The sequence below is a fragment of the Phodopus roborovskii genome, unplaced genomic scaffold (genome assembly GCF_943737965.1).
Source record: "Phodopus roborovskii unplaced genomic scaffold, PHOROB, whole genome shotgun sequence".
In the NCBI taxonomy this organism is placed as follows: Eukaryota; Metazoa; Chordata; class Mammalia; order Rodentia; family Cricetidae; genus Phodopus; species Phodopus roborovskii.
In genome coordinates this window covers 21,391,028-21,408,614 of record NW_026126514.1, presented here as the reverse complement: position 1 = coordinate 21,408,614, position 17,587 = coordinate 21,391,028, and positions in this window count along the sequence as shown.

The window sequence follows — 17,587 nt, the reverse complement described above, 5'->3', positions numbered from 1 at the left end:
AGCCCAGGAAAGCCAGAGAGGACATCGAGTCTCCTGGAGCTGGGGGTTACAAGTAGTTGTGAGCTGCTGTGTTGGTGCTGGGAACTGAACTCGAGTCCTCTAAAAGTGCAACAAGTGTTCTTCACATCATTTCCAGTTACACATTTATGGCTCATTTACACAAAGTGCTGCACAATCTTTCTAGGTCCCAAAAGTTATCCTTTCAGATCTCATGGGACTCCAGTTTCAGTTTTCAGGAGAATGTCACCAGCTATAAATGTTGATACTCAGAATATTTAACATTACCCACTACTGGGTGACAGTTCTCCAGGGATCTGTCCTAATCTTTATACCCTGCAAGCAGACTTTCTATTTAATGAGGTATGTGTAGTGGACAACCTTGGAAAATTGAGATAGAGTGTCCCCTCAGATAGCAAAGGACATAAAACGTCAAACATCGATTCAACACTCTATTTTAAAGTAGGTCCTGGAAGAGATAAGAACAAAGAATAAAGCATTCTTATATATCCAGGGAAAGATAGCCAAAACAGGAAAGCAGAGTCCATACACGTTTATAGGTGGTCAAAGTCAGGCATGATGGTATAGTCCTTTAGTCCCAGCACTTAGAAGATAGAAGCAGGAGGATCTCTGTAAGTTCAAGACCATCATGGTCTACATAAAGAAGTCTAGGCCAAGCAGGTCTATGGCTAGAGGTGGTCTACCAACTCTTCAACTTCAATTAAAAATATTTTCTTAATGCCCATCACATGTTGGAAGCTTGATTTCTACTGTGGCCACACTGAGGCGGGAGTATCTTTAAGAAGTGAGGCCTAGAGGAAGCTAATTGGACCATGGAGTAAATTAACCCTCTTGAAAGCAGGCCCTGCAAAGAAAAGCCATGGGCAGCTGCCTATGTTTGAGCTCTTCTGCATGTGGCTGGTTCTGAAGGTATGCAAGGAAGTTGCCAGTTAGATCTCATCATACAGCTGGGAAGTCAGCCCTCATCTCCACGCTCTCCCAAGTAGTAGCCCCTCCGCATCATGTTGTGTTTCCTTTGCCTGGAATCTTTTGCTCCCGGCCATCATTCTCATGTGACTTTGCCTTCTACAGCTGGGCAGGAAGTGCAGATGAATCCATCTATACCAGCTCCAACTCCCCTTCCCTGTGGATTCCAAGGCTATTCCTCACCTCTGTGGGTATCATTCTAACAGCCCATGCAATTTCTCTCCTGTATCTTTAATGTTGCCCTCCTTACTGACTCTTCAACTTCAACTAAAAGTATTTTCTTTTCCCTAATGCCCATCTGTCATGGCCTGGGTGTTTTCATTGCCCACAAATGCATAGGTTGAATCCCTACCATCCACTGTGACTGTATTAGAGATAGGACTTCTATCGAAGCCATTAAAACTGACCGAGGTCCCAGAGTGTGACTCGGCTCCGACTGGATTTGTGTGCATTTAAGAAGAGACAGCTATCACTGACAACAGAGTTTTGCTCTCCCCCTTCTCTCTTCCTCCTCTGTACTTCCTTGGAAAGACAATGTTTAGGACATAGCAAGAAGAATTTATAAATCTGGAAATACATCCCTACAACAGTGGTTCTCAATCTGTGGGTCACAACCTCTTTGATGGTCAAATGACCTTTTCACAGGGGTCACCTAAGAGCATCGGAAAACACAGATGTTTACATTATGATTCATAATAGTTATAGTTATGAAGCAGTCATGAAAATAATTCATGGTTGAGGGCCACTACAACACGAGGAACTGCATTAAAGGGTTGCAGCATTAGGAAGGTTGAGAACTACTGCCCTGAAGAATTTTAACTGATATATGGATCTAGTGAATTCTATTCTTTAAAATTTAAGGTATCTCTCTTGGGCAGTGTCCCTTGGCTTTTAATTTTAGTTGAGCCTTCTTCCTCTGTCTCCTAAAATATTCTCTGCATATAATTCTATTCTGGAGTTATCACATTAATGTAACCGCTTCTTAGCCTTCTTCCCCTACACTATGATCTTCTAGGAGTCAAGTCCAGGTCTCCTTTGAGTTTACGCTCCCTGTGGACCAGTGCATTGCCTGGAAAATGAGCGGTCTTGTATTACAAAATGTTCCATAAGCCTTGTCTTCTATGCAAATCACAGACCTCCTAATTATAAACCACAAAGCTTTCCTGTAATTATGGCCATCTATTTTTGAAGGTGGGAAAACAAATTTATGTAAGTTTAGACAGAAAGTGTTACAATTAGACGAAAAACATACAAGCTTTACTGAGCCAGCTTTGAAACGAAGAACTAGGCAGGCAAATACGGTGAGAATGTGTTGGCAGCAGCTATTTATTTTAAAGAAAAACTAAAGGAAGTTCTGCAGGCAGAAGGAAAATAACGCTAGATGGAAACATGGTAATACAGAAGGAATGTAAAAGAGGAAAAGGTAAACACTGGGGAAAACATAATAAATATTGACTGCCTAAAACAACAACAATAATGTTTTGTGGGATGAAAAGTATGCAGAAATAAAACATATGGCAACAATAACAACAGCCAGAGCAGAGCAAATGGGTACCTCCATCTGTCCAGGTTGCTGTGAGGAAACACCACAAACTGGGCAGCTTTTAAACAACACACATCTAGTTTTCACAATTCTGGAAAGTGGGAAGTCCAAGATTAAGGTAGAGGCAGAGTCTGGCGAGGACCAGTTTCTGACTCACAGAGGATACCTTCTTATTGAGTGAGGGGTGAAAGTCTCTCCGGGACTCCAGTCTGTCTGGGCCTTAATTCCACTCCGGAGGGTTCTGCTTCTGAGCTAATCACTCACCACAGGTCCCAGTACTGTCACGCTGGCGGTAAGGACTTCAGCATAAGGCTTCAGGGGAGGGGACACAAATATTTAGATCACAGTGATGCTTTTAAATGTGTCTGAGAAGAACCAATGGTACTAATTTATAATAGATTTCAGTAAGTCAAGGATGCATACTTTGTATCTCTATAATAACCATGAAGGAAAACAAAAACAAAAACAATTCTCATATATTTGGTTGTGAGCCTAGACTTTAATGGCTGAGCCATCTCTCTAGCTCAAAAGAATAATTCTCTAAAATGTATAATGAACAAATAGGAAGTGAGAAATGGAATGATTGTTTTAAATTCTTAATTAATGGCTAATGTAAGAAAAGACAGAAGATGAAAGAAAAATTTTGAAAACTAAACGGTATGCAGGCTGGAGAGAAGGCTCAGCGGTTAAGAGCACTGACTGTTCTTGGGCTGGACCTTAGTTTAGTTCCCGGCACCCATGTTGGGCATCTCACAACTGCCTGTAACTCCAGCTCGGGAGAATCGGACACCTGTAGCCTCAGCACGCACCTGCACTCACTTGATACAAACACAAAAAGACACATAATTAAAAATAAATAATTTTTAAAAAAAATTAGAAGAAGGTGCAAACTGCAAATAAAGATGAATATGACAGCTTTGAACCCACATGGTTCATCCTACAGATTTCAGGAAAATAGAGCAGGCTGGGAAGCAATGTGGGCATCATGCAGCATGTGTGCAGAGAGGCGAGAGAAGACCCACCATGCCTCAGGAGGAAGATGGACATGTCTTCAGATGGACTTCCTGGCTCAGCCCTGACCACGGGCTCTGGAGATTGAAAACCTCAGGTGCTCTTGCAATCAACTCCACTCTGGGTTAATTTCAGGCCTGGTCCAACCTTCTGTTGCAAGAGAATGACCCCTGACTGAAACAGCCGTCATGGTCAATAGGAGTCAAGAAATATGGTCATATGGTCTCATTAGTTCAGCCTCCAGGGAGAGGGAATGAGTGTCTATCAGAAGAATGCTTTCATATTGCCAGCTTTCGGCCATGACGATTTTACATATATTTTTGAAGTGTCATATATGTTCAAAGACCTACATAATTACTCTTTAATCTTAAAAGGAAGGTGGTGTTACTTATAATTAATGGAACACTAAAAATTATAAAAGAAAACGCCTCAGGCAAATAAACAGAAGAAAAACAAAGGCCCCTCGGTTGATTTTTCTACAATGCCCATCTGGTTTTGGAATTAGTATCTTGCCAATATACTAAAAAAATTTCCTATGTAAATCTTTGACATTCTTACTGCATTTTCAATTAAAGCCTCTGAATTAAAACTTTGTGCCATGAGTCAGCAGTTAAAGCTAACATGTTTTTTCCATTTACCTTCCTTAGGGAAAGCCTGGTCCCAAATGGAGAGTGCCTGCCATCCTTTGCTTCTTTTCATCAACCCAGATGGGCATAATTACTTCTGGAGGTTACCACAGTGGTTCGCTCTGCCATTCGATACCATCTTTCCCATGTGTACGCAGAACAGTTCCTCATGCCTTCCACTGTTTTCTACAAATACTGCCTTTTCATGGTGAAAAATACAACCTGTGGTCTGCAGATCCTGCACCTGGAGACCCTTCATGTTCCTAGGCGACTTCATGAAGAGACCGCTATTCTATAGCCCTGATGGAGGACATGAAGGGTCTCCACAGCCTGTGTTAGACACGGGGCTCCACTCACTGAGCTGTATTGCATTGGTATTCTAATGCCTTTGGAAGGTGAAGTTCCAAAGGTCATATGCATAAAAGTCACGAGGTCCACACAGACACCATGAGAATATCCTCCACAGTATGTGCCAAAAGCCATTTGGACCCTCAACATTTGGTTGGCCTTAGTTAGATACATGAGGATGGAGAAGTGCTAAGCACAATGGTGTCCTGTTGACCAATATCCAGGCTGGAAAATTCTGCTTCTCTTAAATCAGCACTTCTAAAGGCAGTCGTGGGCCCTCTGCAGACACTCATGTCTGCATACATCTATATATACACACACACACACACACAGAGAGAGAGAGAGAGAGCAGAGAGAGTAGAGGGTTAGGCTTCACATCTACTTCCTGCCAACGGCCATGAGATGAGGCAAACATAAACGAATCAAACCGAGTAGATAACATTCTTCTGGAACACATGGGGGTTTGCAAATTAAAGGGAAGTAAAATGTATATTGGGAGGTTTGATCAAAATCAAATTACTCAGAAAAAAATATACATTTGTAAAATCCGCAACAGCACAATACACTCTGGGAACTATCAAAACCAACCGCTTGCTTCTAAACAACCAACCCTGGCATACCAGGAAGAGCAAAGATGGCGCCTAAAAAACCCAGGCCCAGTTGTCTGATACACTGATGGCAGCTTCCCCTACAGAAGTCAGCAACATCTTTACAGTCAAGAAAGTCAGGCCTATTGATAGAGCTTGAGGCAAAATGAATAAGCAGGCCCAAGTTGATTGTCTTAATAGAGTTACTCAATAAATGTGAGGAGTACACCAGACATTTTCATGCCTGGGGGATAGCATCGCCTCCATCAGGTAAAGTCACATTTCTCCTCTCTCTGGTTTTCTTGGAGGAGATTTATAGGAATCTATGGCCAGGTCTCTCACCAATAATCTCACTTGGTGATTTTGGTTTTAGAAACTGGCTAACCCGGTGACTTTCCTTTTGTGGTAAGCTTTGCATTTATACTATGTCCTTTGGCTAGGTCTGAATATTAATAATTTGTTTACACTTCCCACTGTAAATCCATTCATTCCACCAATAAGTGAATAAAAAGTTAATCCCATTGTCATTGTTACGGCAATGAAGGAAGGGATGGAAATAGAGGGTGTGTTTGTCAGCATCATGACTAGCAAATATCTGAGGTAATGAAACTGTAAAGGAAATGGAGAGATTAGTTTTGGCTCACGGGACATGGGACGGGGGAGTTGGTCTGTGATCAGTTGACCCTATTACCTTGGTGGTTTTGGTGTTTAACAATATGTCAGGGAGTGAGTGGTGGGGTAAGCTTGTCACCTCATAGGAGCTGCAGGCACATTCCAATAACCTAAAAGTCTCCTGCCAGGCCCCGCCTCTTCCTTTGTCTTTGAGAACATTCCAGATCCAGACTACAGCAGAGAGTAGCCGGTTGGGGAGGAGGGGGTGATGGTAATGACTGTGGGGTTTCTCAAGTTCTTTTTGTTTGTCTGGAGGATGGGGACTGAAGCGGGTGAGTGTAGAAGAGGAGATACCAGGAGGCTAAGGCAGATGTTTAGATGGGAGGAAAACCTTGGCGCTCCCTTTTGTGACATAACAGGAAATTGAGGGGGAAGGACAAAAGCCATGGCTGACCTGAGGTCTCAGAGCCTCTAATGCCAGTTCTCTCCAGGAGTGGAGGGGGCGTTGAGTTCACTCAGAAGATCAGCACTATGTCTTATTATAACTCTCCCCATGGAGTGTATTTTATGAGCAGACATTATATATCATATATCTTGTCAGCCCAACAAGCTAATTTGGGTGTTGTTAACTCTGTTTTTCAGATAAAGAAAGTCAAAGTGACCAGTCCAGGGTCACAAAGGTAATAGTTGATAAATTTGATCAAGCCTTTGCTCTTCCTGGGTGTGAAAGGTAAGGGCAGGGAGGAAAAGATGGGGGCAGAGAAGATGCAAAAATAGACAAAATAAGGCTACTATGTTTTGTAAATGTTTTGCTCATTAATGGTGTAACTATTACATATAAGAATAATATAAAAAAATCATCTCACTGTTTTCACTGGCTTGAGGAGTGTCAAGCATAGACTACAAATTCATTTAAAATGTTTGCTTCAAAAATTGTTTGACTGCTAGTGTTAATGAAGGTGTGGTATGCATCAATGTAAAAACACGGCAGCCCTTGATCTCCTTATTGTAAAGACTGAGTCAAGAAGACAGCCTTAAATTTGAGGCTAGCCTGGGCTACATGAGTTTCAGGTCAATTGGGCCTACATACATACAGATCTTTTCCCAAAAATCACCCACCATCACTACCACCACCATCATTGTGCACACAAGTGTGTATATAGTTTTTCAAGATAAAGTTTCTCTGTCAGGCTTAGCTGTCCCTGAACTCATACTGTAGACCAGGCTAGACTTGAACTCAGAGACCCACCTGCCTCTGTCTCCTGAGTGCTGGGATTAAAGGCATGCACCAGCACACAAATTTTAATAATGAAAATCAAGTATCCAATACCCATAAAAAGAAAGGAGGGAAGGCAGGAGATGTCAATGTGGTCTCACGGGATAATATTAGCCTTTTCCTGGCAATGAAGACTAGGATGACAGATGGGAAAGGCCCTCCACTACTTCAAGAAGGGAGTATTGTATGGGCTCACAATTCAGACTCCCTCTGATTCTCCCCTAAACTTAGAGGTTTGCAAAAAAGAACATTGTGTAGTTTTGTTTTGTAAAGAAACAGCAACCCAGTGTGAATCCTTTGAGAGGTCAGGGCTAGGCCAGTGGCTGGCTGGAGCCCTGCTAAGATTCCCAAACACAGGCTATGTCCCAGGGTTCAGAGGGTCAGGTCCTGGGCCCCTTCCGAAGGCATCTGTGTACTCCCATTCTCTTCTAGAAAGTGTGTTTTGTGCACTGTTGCTATGGTCTGTTCAGAATCCATAACTGTGGGCCGCAGGGGAGTCCCAGAGACAGCAGGTCCTGGGAGACACAGCTGCCACTGGGCTAAGCAACTGACTAGGCCAAAGCAAACTCCCCAGGCGATGGGCCAGACCTCTGGCTGCAACCCTGGGGAGCCCAGCCTGGCCCAGGAGCCCTCCCTGCTCCTGCCCTGACTGTGGCCTCCTCCAGCCCACAGTACACCTCTCTACAGAGCTGGCACTCGGCAGAGCTGCCTCCCTTCCTCCTGGAGAGTCTGGCTACCTTCCTTGGCTGCCAAAGGCAAGAATCATCAGCTCTTGTCCCTCACACAGGACAGCTATGGATGTCCATAGAAATCCCATGGGGGAGTAGAAGTTAGTATTAGATGCACATCTGATATGTACCACTCATGCTATTATCACATTTAATGTACAACACATTCTTGGTTTCTCTCTCTCTCTCTCTCTCTCTCTCTCTCTCTGTCTTTCTCTGACCTCATGTATCCCAGGCTGGAACTCCCTAAACTATGTTGCTATGTAGTCATATTGAACTTCTGATTCTCCTGCCTTTGCCTCCCAAATGCCTTCCAGGCAGGCACTGCACCACCACAAGCAATTTATGTGGCATTGAGTGTTAGCTTCATGCGAATCAAGTCAACCTCTCTAATTGAGCTGCACATCCAGATCAACATAGTTTTTTTTTTTTTTTTCCTATTTAAATCCTTCCCTCAAACTGAAACACAGAGGGATGAAGTCATCTGTCCAAGGGCATACCAGTTGCTGAGAGTCAAGCTCAGATTTTAACCTCGAAGTCTCTTTACCTAATTTGTAGTCATCCAGTGATATGACAAATTGTGTACTTACTATGTGCTGGCAAAGGACAGAGGTCATTGTAAGAGAAGTCCCTCCTGCTTTGTACCCCGTATGAAATTTGACATTTTAAAAAGACATTCGTAAGTCTGTGAAATTAACATTGCATGCGTGATTTTTATATTGCTCTGCCTGAAAAGATCACTGATGATAAATCTGTCTCCTTTTTGTGCACATTCGTTGTTCACGCACACATACATGCATCACACTTAGGTCACCAACACTGGGACATCATGGAGGGTACTTTCTTTTTGGAAGTTGAGAACCCCAGTAAGAAGTAAATGCCTTTGTGAACATGAAATGTTCTGAAAGAGTTGCCTGTCACCTCACTTCAGGATTCCTAGCTCCCCCTTTTAGTTCCCCACATCCCTGTATTCTCAGGGTCCCAGAGCAAATCAGGAGGCCAGAGAGTGGGGCTGGGGAAGCTGTACTCCCTGGGGTAATTAGCCCTGAGTTGCCTGCAGGTGCTACACAGGTGGTCTCAGGCCCCAGCAATGACCTAGGAAAAGCCCACGGGATCCTTCAGCTGCAACCAATCCCGCAGGCTGCCTGCCTGCCTTCTTGACAGAGTCCAGATTTCACTTATTAAACATATTAATCTGAAGTTAACAATTTGTGCTTGTTCCACTAAATGGCTTGGAGAAAGACTGTAAGGAGGAGAATCTGATCTGATGGGAAGGCTTAACCCTGATGGTCCAAGTGGCCTCCGTATCCTGCCTCTGAATTCGCAGAAGTGGAGTCAGAGGGTAAACCTGGCTGGAGTTAAAGAAACACAAACAAAAGCTGTCCCCTTCTAGCCTAGGCCTGCCATGTGACTCTGAGGACATTGCTTACTGCAGTGACAGCATTTTAAACAGCTGCCCAGAGGGCTTTTAAATAGACTTGATGTAATTCAATGATTTATGGAGCATGGGTTACCAAAATATTAAAGTTTTGAAATGTCCCTAAACCAACCATCCCCCCCCCCACACACACACACACTACCCACTCTGATGCTTCTCTGATGCTGAAGTCTGGTTCTTATGGCTTCTTTTAAAAAAGGAAAAAAGAAAAAGCAGCTGCTCTGAATGAGGGGCCAGAAAAAGATAAACAGCTCTGATGAATAGAGATGACCTTTCGTATATAAACACACTCGCTTGGTCTTCAGCAACTCGGTCCACTGAATGTGCCAGTCTTCAAGCAACAAGCGAGGCACTTACTCTTTAATTCAAGGGGACTGCAGTGGGATCAAGAAGTGATTCTGGTTGATGAAGTACCCCCAGCCACTACTCTATAAAATAAGTCACACGTGTGTAAATACATTACAGGCTTAATCAATAGCTAAAAGCACACCCAAGTCTGGAATTGGCCAATATGTTCACCCTCTCTTGTCATTCCATTGGAGTGGCCTCCTTTTCTTAATCCTTCTGTGTCCTCTGGACTCAAAGAGAATGCTATGAAGCAAAGGTTGGGCTCAGAGACTTCTAACAGTTTTGTTTATGTCAAAAATAATGAAGGATGACAGGCTATCGCATTTAGACATGTAACACGATCGTTTGCTCCAGGCCTTCCTGCTAAGATTAATTTGGAGACAGCAAAGAGGAAGGAGAAAGAGGAGAAGGAGGAAGTGACTTTAGAGAAGGTGGAAAAAAAAAATAAAAACCTTAGAGGCCAGAGAGAGGGGTTGGTGAGATGGTTCTCACCATGGGAAGTTACTTGTCATGTACCATGCATGGATCCCCCAAACCTGAGTAAAAATGGAAGGAGAGAGCCTATCTGTTAAAGTTGTCCTCTGGCCCTCCATATATGCACAGTGGCACAAGCCTCCCCCTCAATACAATAATATACAAACAAATGCTCCTACTACTAACAACAACAATTACCAAATACACCTTAAATGTAAGGGAGAGGGACCAGCATTATGGTCGATGATCTTTATTTAGCCAACGGCAGGAAACTACTGAATGAAGTTTTGTGTTAGTTTTTATTGAGTCTTCCTCGTGTTTTAAGCACATATTTTACTGAAGAGCATTACAACAGAGTGCACTGATGACAAAAATGCCTCAAGTATACGAGAAAATCAGACCACTTTTTTCTCGGCACTCTCCATACTCACTACCCTCAATACTATCATAAACGCTATAGGGAACCTCGAAGTTGGCAAGACATTCGAGTGCTCAACTAAAATCCTCCTCCTTGTCCTGCAGTCCAGGAGGCAAGCCCAAGCACTAGAACTCTCTCTTAGGGTAGCTAGTTCCTCCTTCCTCAGTTGACCTCACTAAGATAATCCCTCAACATTAGGCACAAAAGCTTCCTAATCTAAGTAATAACTCACAAGTGTGTTAGAGGGTCAGCTAGCCGCTTCCAGATCCTGTCAAGTAGACAATCGACGTCAGATGTCATACCTGCCAACCTGTTGCAGATGTAAAGACATGTCTATTTCTGTTTACCCCAAATAGAGAGGACCCAGGCAAACCAAAGAAACGATCTGTCCAAGTCCAGCCTGGTAAACCAATGACTGTGTTGAGGTTCCCTACTGGACTCAAAGGCAGCTACATCAGGAAGTTCCCCGTGCAACTTAGAGCCAGCTATCCTATAGAAAAGTCCCCTATCAGTCAACTGTCTGTAACCTTGTAGGGAGATGAGGGACCTCATGAGGATTTGGGAAATGCCTGTGAACCCTGATCTCTTTCTCCATGAGGAAATTTTGATAGGTCCCATTTCATGACGGTCTCAAGGGAGTTATCGCACCTTCCTGATTCAAGATGACAATGACCCTATCCAACCCAGAGGAAACTGCTACACAATATCCAGAGTCTTACATGGAATAGGAAGGTTTCATAGCATAGGCTTATTTCTATCCACTGGTAATGTATTTAAAAAGAATAGAAGTTTCAGGTTCATTGAGGAAAAGGATATAAACACCTTTCCCGAGACCCATCCTAAATGCATAGAGATACATTTGTATTCCAGTCTCATTGGGAAAAGAAGAGGAGACTGGAGAACTTGCCACTCCAGCACCCTAACATGTCTGACAATGCCACATTTACTCATAATCACTTCCTAATGCTTTAGCCTTGCAAATTTAATGCCTGGTTCTGAGAACCAAGAAACCCAGGACTACACACATGGTTATTGGTTCCTATTATCAAACCACACGAACCTGAAGGCCTTGAACCAACAAAGTGAATTCTTCATCTCTCTTCTCAGTTCCCATTAGCTGGTGTCTAATCTTCCAAATTCACTTCCTCCATGCCATTTGTTATGGCTACTGTAGCAATTAAATCACTCTCATGGCCTCAGGACCACAAGGGGAAAGTCTCTTCACTGTTTTCCACATCAGCTTTGCTTTACAGGGGAAGAACCTCTCAGAGAAAGATTCTCAATGGCTTGGTTTGAATTGGGGTCATACTTCTGCATCCATCTCAGAAACAGTGATGGGCTTAGTTTTAAACCCATTATGAAGCTAGTGGGATGAACACATAGCTGAATCAAAAGCGGAGGACAGGAAGGAAGGTTTGATTCTCCCAAAGAAGAGTAAGTAGATCAGCCCTTTAAGGACAGTCAGTGTTAATTTAACAAGCACTTCACTTTGAGCTAACTGCAGAAGGGATATAAAAAAAATCTGCTATGGTAATTCACTGTGGGATGCCAAGTGATGAGCAAAATCCTTCATCCTGGCTCTCAAGACCCTGCCAGTTCTAGAGTAAGATCATGGAAGAGATATTTCTTTTGTCTCCAATGTACAAAAGACTCAAGGAGTGGGGTGCAAGATATTTACAAGGCAAAATCCTGGTCCTATTCCAGACAGTCTATTTTCCTGTACTTAAGGCATACAACTCCTTCACAGGGTGATTTTGACATGCCAGGTTTACTGAGAATATTTGGGGAAATACTAGCCCAGTACCTTATTTGATGCCTATCCTCCAGGTCTGAGGCATGGTCAAGGTCTAAATGGAGCAGATACAAGTTCTGAACTTTTTGAGTTTTCTCCAAGTGTCATCTGCTGCTTCATTTGCAGGTTTAAGAGGTAGGTTGTTGAGGCTGAAGTAATGGCTCAGCAGTTAAGAGCACTGCTCTTATTATTATTTATTTTCTAGAGGACCCGGGTTCAATGCCCAGCACCCACAAGAAGGCTCATTACCACTTGTATAACTCTAGTTATGGGATCCAGTGCCCTCCTAGGGCACCAGGTATACAAGTGATACACACACACAAATAAAATACATTTTTAAAGGGAGAGAAATGGATTTTCCTTGAATATGTTATTTTAGAGTCTTTTTCATTAAAGTCTGAAGCGCTCCAGGCATTCTGTCACCCAGTTAACCTACTGCCCCAGGCTTCCCTGTCTATAGTGGCTACTGTGGCTCTCTCGACAGACTGCTGTAGGCAGAGATCTCATTCTGTCTGTTGTCATACGGCATATGAAGGTCCTCAGTTGACTTTCTTTCCAGGAGCTGCCAGCAGACATTGCCAATCTCAGGCAGCTATCTGCACTCAGTGACCAGATACTAGTGCAGAGGTCTGAACACCTGACCCCTTCCCTCGAAGCAGGCTAATTCTGGAGGGCTATTAGCCCTAGTGCTGTTTAATCCTCCTCTGTTTCCTTAACTCTATGGATCAACTCAGTGCTGATCTGGACAGACTTCTGCAACAAGCCTCTCTCACAGTGTGCTTCTCTGGGAACCTGAGCTAAGTTAAACACCACACACACACACACACACACACACACACACACACACACACACACAGCAGGAGTACCTGTCCTCCATGGTGCCTCTTCCCCTCATCTTCTCAACCTGTCTCTGCTCTTCTGCTTTTAAGGAACAAACCAGTGCAGCTGCCAAGTTGATGGATGGTCTAGGTGCCTTCCCAGGTACTGAGTGTGCAGTTCAAGACAGCCGTCTATGGAGAGGGAGTGATGGCACGGATGGGCACAAAGGGAAGAAAAACTGGCAGCAGCCGGTCCAGCCATCTTAGAGGGAGCAGTCACTTTGCTAGGACACCACAGGAGGCAGCACAGGCCCAGGAGTGTGCGTGCAGGCTGTGGTGTGTGAGGAAGGATGGGGACTGAGGAACCTTGGGCAACTGAGGACAGGCTGGGCACAAATGAACGAAGGTCAGAGAAGGGTTAAAGGCCCGATCACAACAAATCTGGTTTTGTAGATTGCAACTGGTGATTCTAGAACTGAGGCAGCAGACCAGCCCAAAATAGTTGACAATGCCCTGTGCTCGACCACACGAAGCAAATGTTGTGTAGGTGGTGTAACGGTGAGCACAGCTGCCTTCCACCTGAGGCAAGTGAGATGAAAAGAGGAACCAGAGTCCAAAGGCAGCCCGATTGCTTACAGCTAGCCACTGTCTATTTGGAAATGTTTTAGGTACTCCGTGGATTGTGACCCACAGCCTTCCTCCTGTTATGACAGCAAGTTACAGTTTGTTTCTACAAGTTAGTTTACAGTTCACTCATCTTAACAGAGGGGTCCTAGAAAGCCTGGGTCTAGTCATGGCTTTGGCAATTGTAACCCAGTTCCAGAGCCTCTATTTATTCATCTGGAGAATGGGAATGATAAGGATTGAACAATTTTCATCACACACACACACACATACACACACACACACACACACACACACACACACACACACACACACACAATGGCAAAGCTACTCTGCTCACCCACGGTCCTTCTTCCTCATAACCAGGAGTGCACGCTGCCTTGTCAACACTCCCATGCCCACTCAGAACAGAGATCCACAAGGCATGTTCATGGTCATACTTAGTACTTACCACACTCAGGTAGCGTATGCCTGGGACTCCGCTTGCTAAAGTTTCCTAAAGTACAGCGGGGAGGAAAATCCCAGGACTTCACTGATGTTGACATTCTTGGTGACAACCCTGGAAGGCAAGGATTTTCCCCTTTTCAAAAGAGCAACATGGATAGGAGCATGCATGGATTTCCCTGGAGCTATAGAGAAAATGGGGAGGCCGTTAGAAATTGAGTCAGCTGGGCCTAGCACTGCAGCTCTTAACCATAAGCCCACAGGCTGGGAGAGGAGGGTGTGATCAGATGACCACTTAACCCTCCATTTTAATTCATTCCAGCAGCAAACATCTGAGTAGCTAACAGGGCTGTATGTGCTCTTGGTTTGGATAAAGAGTTAAAACCCTAGGGTACCGGTCCAAAGCACACTGGTAACTTTTCCCTTCTGTTACATTCCAAGCACATACGCACTTCCCGCCTGCTCTCGGCTGTAACATCCTTGCAGAGGCTAAGGCTTATGACCTATCATCACCTTCCAGATCAGCCTGGAAAGCAAGAAAAATATGACGTGAGAGCTTTTCCTCCCTCTAAGCTAGTCTTAAGGAATGAGCCATTTTCACAGGAAAAGCAGGATGGCTGAAGGGCCAATGCACAGTGGGTTCATTTTAACCCTCTGTGATGCAATAGTAATTATGTCTATAGGATTTCTGCTTAAGAAAGGGCAAAGGAGAGTTGGGAGTTGCCTGGCTTGGGTTGAAAGGTTGTGTGAAGCAAAACAATGAGATACAGTTCTTTGGGGAGGAAAGAAATCTAAAAGGAAAAGAAAGCTCCCTAGGTTTTGGAAAGAGCAATAAGGAAAGTGGAGGTGTGTGGTGTCATGCCAAAAGCAAAGCCTGAAACCACAGCCCTCCTTGTATGTCATGACTTACGCTGTGGTTGACAATGACTGGCACGGCGTATGAAACAATAATGCCTGATGCACCTGGCATCTCCCTCCGTGAACGGGAAACAAGGTTCTTTTGAGTCTGTTGATTAATTTCCTGCTGAAGACCATCCATGACAGTTCTGAGAGTGTACAAGACTATTGCCCAATTTCCTTTTACCCTCCCCCACCCCCACCCTGTGCCATTTACTTCCATCAGGGAAAGCTGGCAGGCAGCCTCCCTTTGAGAGGATCAAGTGGTCGCAGTCGAGCACAATAATGCCTGCGAGGCTGGTTGTTAATGTTGCATTCAGCGGTTGGTAGGGAAGGAAGAGACCATTGACTTGCAAACACATGCACATGTGCAAACAGCCCCACCAAGCTCCATTTGTTCAGTGGCAAATACACTAACTGAAGTCATTCAGTGTCGTCAAGATCAAGGGCCCAAGTCACAACATAGCACATCTGCCTCCCAATGAACTCCTTGGAAATGTTTCAAAGGGATTGACCGCCACAAGAGAGAATAAGAAGGGCAGGATTGGCTGGGCCTTGGGTGGCTTTTCTCCATGGTCTGGTTTCTAAGGCGTCTTGATTAGCCACTGAGAACTCAGAGAGGAGATGAATGGTTGGCTTGAGCCTGAGAAGATGCAACTTAGTTGGTATCATCTGTCAGCCCGTGCGTTCTTAGCATTCTCAGAAACATCCTGGGGGGAATTTTGTTTCATGGCTATCGTGCGTAGTTTTCCAGGGATTGATCTCAGGGTGGGATTATGATTTCTGTATTAGCATTCTGATTCTTAAATATTGTGTCAGTAATAAACCCACTTATTTGAGTGGCAAATAACTGCAAATTAAATTAATACAAATCAGCTGATCCCTCCTAGTAAGACGATATCACATCTGCCAGGGTCTCTCTCGATGGCTCATCCTGAGGGCCACAGACTTCATGACTGGCCTGGACCGTGAACACGCTGCATGCCCAAGTTAAGAAAAAAGTAATAGTGAAAACAGTTTATTTCATGTCCAGATAAGGAGGTATAGGCCACGTTGCATATGACAGGTTCGATTGTAAACATCTAATCACAGATACTACTATGTCCGAGCCTTAATTCCTCTCTTTGGGTGACTACTTACTTGACACCCTTCCTAACCTCTGATGTGTGAGATCCCAAACCCTGTTGTTTGAATTATAGTTACAACGCTTCCCTTGCCCTCTGTAAACAGGTACATACATGCAAGTGCATTTGGAGTTCTATCAAAAACATACAAAAAAACAACTCTATGCAGCCATCAAAGCTCTGACCCAGCCCTGGTTGGCTCTGTAGGTGTCTGGGAGGCAGAGCTGAGCTGAGCCACCTCCCCACTACCCAGGAGACGGGGCCAAGGAGTGTCTGCATCACTCACAGAACCAAGTAAGATGAATGATGGGACGAAGAGAGGAGGAGGGAGGTGCTGGAGAGGACTAAAGGAGCTGTGCCTTTCCTAGTCTCTTAGCTTGCAAAGAAAGTGTTAGCCCAGTGGTTCTCAACCTGTGGGTCACAACCCCTTTTGGGGGGGCGTCTCATATCAAATATCCTGAATATCAGATACTTACCTTAGTAAAATCATTTGTATGGAATAGCAACGAGATCGTTTTATAATTGGGAGGTCAACACAACGCGAGAACTGTGTATTAAAGGGTCTCAGTGTAGCTGGGCAGTGGTAGCGCAAGGAGGCAGAGGCAGGTGGATCTCCGGGAGTTCAAGGCCAGCCTTGGTCTACAGAGCGAGTTCCAGGACAGGCTCCAAAAGCTACAGAGAAACCCTGTCTCAAAATAACAAAACAAAACAAAACAAAAAAGGGGTCCCGGAGTTAGGAAGGTTGAGAACCACTGCTCTAGACAGCTGATTCCGTCTGGCGGCATCGCTCTCCGCCATAACAGTCTGCCTCCGTGTGCCCCAGCCTTGCTCGGCCATTAGCAGTCCCTCTCCATCCATCTAGGGTTCTTTTCTCTTTCTTCCCCGTCCTGTCTCTCCTCTCCCTCCTTATTGCTGTATTTTTGCTCTGAGGCTGCCTGTCCCCCAGCGCACTGGTGAGTGGAAGTCACTTAGAGGTCAGTTAGGTGAACAGGGGCCCTGAGGACTCAGCCAGAAGGTGAGGTTAAAAGAGCAGACAGATGGCCAGGGTGTGTGTGTTGGGGGGAGGGGTGTCAGCGAGTGCTGGCCCAAGTGTAGAGAGCACAGAGCTCTGATGAGGCAAAACTGCCTGTCCTCTCATCAGGAGACCAGCAAGGCAGGTGGCGATACCCCCTCCAGCACCAGGGACACATCTCAGCCCCTCACTCCTCTGAAGTTCTGTGGGATGCTGGGATCCTAGCTGCGCACTGTAGCTCATACCTAGGGTACAGGTTACGTCCCGTTTTCTCCATAGTCCTGCCCCCTCCTCCGCGCGCTCCTATAGTGTTTGTTCTATGCGTGGGTGAGATGTTCCCCCAGGGCTCCAGGCATTCTGGTTCCCATCTCCCCCACTTAAACTGCAGTCAGCAGAGCTAGCTAACTGCAAACCCAGCGTGAACTCTGGAGCTCAGCTTCTGGGTTCTTGGCTCTTGCTGCTCCTCAGCATGGCCCTCCTTTG